Genomic DNA, 2,519 nt, shown 5'->3' with positions numbered 1-2,519 from the left:
ATTGACCTCATAGTGCGAAGACATTCACTCATATGTAGAGAGTTGGTTCCAGATTTGTACGAATCCACGAATAAGTACAAGTGAGGAATCTAACTACTTTGTGAAGCATAAGTGAACATACTAGGGATGTTATGAGATGCAGAATAGGATAGATCCAACTTTATAGGGACAGAAACCACTTGTGGTTGAAAAGGATGAATCTATTGGATCAAAAAGGACTGTAAAAAGAGTTTTTATTTACCACTCGAGGAACTGCTAGACGGAGTAGGAGATGAGTCCGAGCAGTTCAATCTTCCATGCCCTAACTTGGCGATGGAGGACACCTACGGTGATGGCAGAGAAGACGATGTCCGCGGCCGGCGTGAGGACGGCGTCGGTGAGGTCACGACAGCTAAGCGCTTCGTTGCCGGCGTCGTCGAGGGCTAGTGGTGGCGCTAGGGTTTGTGCGAGAGAGAGAGAGAGAAGTGGAAGAAGAGATAATGACTGGGGTGTGGCGTGTATTTATAAGGACAGGGACGACCCAACGTTATTACGCAGGTGCCCCTAGCGGTTCACATCTGAAGGACACATGGCGATCATGCAACACATTGGAGGTTGTTCCATGTTCCCACGCATGCCTGGATTGTCGGGTGGTCGTTCCCGCTTCTCCGGGGTTCAGGCAAAAAGGATTGAGCATTTAAAACAGATTTAATGTTTGTCTCTGTATCTTCTGCTGACAAGGACGCAGCAAAGACATTCGACAGTTTCAATAGAATGCATGTGATTTGGATAGATAGATTTGAGATAGGAGCATAGAAAGGTTAGGGTCCGATCACATTCACTTAGTTCAAAAGATTCAAACGAGAAGACATAGCTATAAGTGAATGCTGTAGAGGACAGAACACAAATATGTGAATATATCCGAATAAGACCAAATCAATATAGTGAAGATAAACATGAAGTCATGTTAATATTGAAGACAGACAAAATGCGAAGACTTTGCAAATGTAATGCCAACAGAAAATACTCCAAACAAAAGTTTGGTGGTGGCGTTACCCACCGTATAGGAAGTATTAGACCAAGACACGGCGCACAATTATCGTGGCGCTCTGAAGTCAAATTCCGCGTTAATGTATTCACACTTAGAGTGTAAGTCTTCATTAGTTGAAGATATACATTACTTCGTGTGTTGCACATCTAAGTCATCAACATGCATAAGTGTTAGGATGTGTGCATGATCACATGACATTTGAGGATTCCAAGATATTTAGCTCACACCGCAACTTGCAAAACCTTTTCTCATCCAAGGGCTTTGTGAAGATATCTGCCAGTTGCTCTTCAGTGTTGACGTGAATGATATCAATATCTTCCTTCATAACATGATCTCTGAGAAAGTTATGACAGATCTGAAGGTGCTTTGTCTTCGAGTGCTGAATATGGTTGTTGTCAATCTTGATGGCGCTTTCATTGTCGCAGTAGAGTGGCACTTGCTTCAGATGAATGCCATAGTCTTTGAGTGTTTGCTTCATCCATAGAAGCTGAGCGCAGCAAGATCCAGCAGCAATGTATTCAGATTCAGCAGTGGAGAGAGATACACAATTCTGCTTCTTTGAAGACCAACACACAAGTGATCGTCCCAGAAAGTGACATGTGCCTGATGTATACTTGCGATCCACCTTGTCACAAACATAATCAGCATCCGAGAATCCAACTAGATCAAACTCTGAGCCCTTTGGATACTGTAATCCTAGCATTGGGGTGTAAGCCAAATATCGAAGAATTCGCTTCACAGCTAAGTGATGCGATTCCTTTGGTGCCGCTTGGAATCGGGCACACATGCAAACACTAAGCATGATATCTGTCCTAGATGCACATAAATAAAGCAAAGAACCAATCATGGAGCGGTATACCTTTTGATCGAACTCTTTACCATTGTCGTCAGGACCCAGATGACTTTTGGTTGGCATTGGCATCATATAACCTTTGCAGTCTTGCATTCCAAACTTCTTCAGGCAATCTTTGAAGTATTTCTCTTGAGATATGAATATGTCGATGCGTTGCTGCCGCATTTGAAGACCAAGGAAGAACTTCAGCTCACCCATCATGGACATCTGATATTGCTCTTGCATCATGCGTCCAAACTCATCACTGTATTTCTGATTAGTGCAGCCGAAGATAATGTCATCCACATATATTTGGCACACAAACAGTTCACCATCATATGTCTTCATGAAGAGTGTGGGATCCAGGGAACCAGGTTTGAAGCCTTTGCTCTTCAGGAAGTCTTTGAGTGTGTCATACCAAGCACGAGGGGCTTGTTTGAGGCCATACAGTGCCTTGTTGAGCTTGCAAACCTTGTCAGGATGTTTTGGATCTTCGAAACCAGGCGGTTGTGCAACATAGACTTCTTCTTCAATCTTGCCATTGAGAAAGGCACTCTTCACATCCATTTGATACAGAAGGATGTTATTATGATTTGCATAGGCTAGCAGTATGTGTATAGCTTCAAGCCTAGCCACAGGAGCAAATGTTTCATCAAA

This window comes from Triticum dicoccoides, chromosome 2A (genome assembly GCF_002162155.2).
Source record: "Triticum dicoccoides isolate Atlit2015 ecotype Zavitan chromosome 2A, WEW_v2.0, whole genome shotgun sequence".
In the NCBI taxonomy this organism is placed as follows: domain Eukaryota; kingdom Viridiplantae; phylum Streptophyta; class Magnoliopsida; order Poales; family Poaceae; genus Triticum; species Triticum dicoccoides.
Note: the sequence above shows the minus strand (reverse complement) of the source record.